This window comes from Vipera ursinii (assembly GCF_947247035.1).
Source record: "Vipera ursinii genome assembly, chromosome: 1".
NCBI lineage: Eukaryota > Metazoa > Chordata > Lepidosauria > Squamata > Viperidae > Vipera > Vipera ursinii.
The window spans coordinates 207,814,572-207,814,944 of record NC_139512.1 but is presented as its reverse complement, the minus strand read 5'-3'; positions in this window follow the sequence as shown (position 1 = coordinate 207,814,944).

Below are 373 nucleotides of genomic sequence, written 5' to 3'. Positions count from 1 at the left end.
AGCAGACAGACGGTTTCCAGCAGCTGAGCTGCTGCCGTCACCTCTCTCCAAACTCCGCCACCGGAGGAGCATTCAACTTGCGCTGCGGCTTCCCAGGACAAGTACAGTAAGGCAGGAGTCTTCAAACTCGGCCCTTTTGTGACTCATGGACTTCAACTCCCAGAATTCCTCAGCCAGCATGCCTGGCTGAGGAATTCTGGGAGTTGAAGTCCATGAGTCATAAAAGGGCCGAGTTTGAAGACCCCCTGCGAGTAGGGAATAACCCGAAGCCGCCAAGAACTTCCAGCCCGCTCCTCCCTCCGGTTCAATAAGAGCCAGCAGCAAGGTCCTCCCCTCTACGGGCGGAAAAAGAGCCCCGATGCTGCTCCTGCCC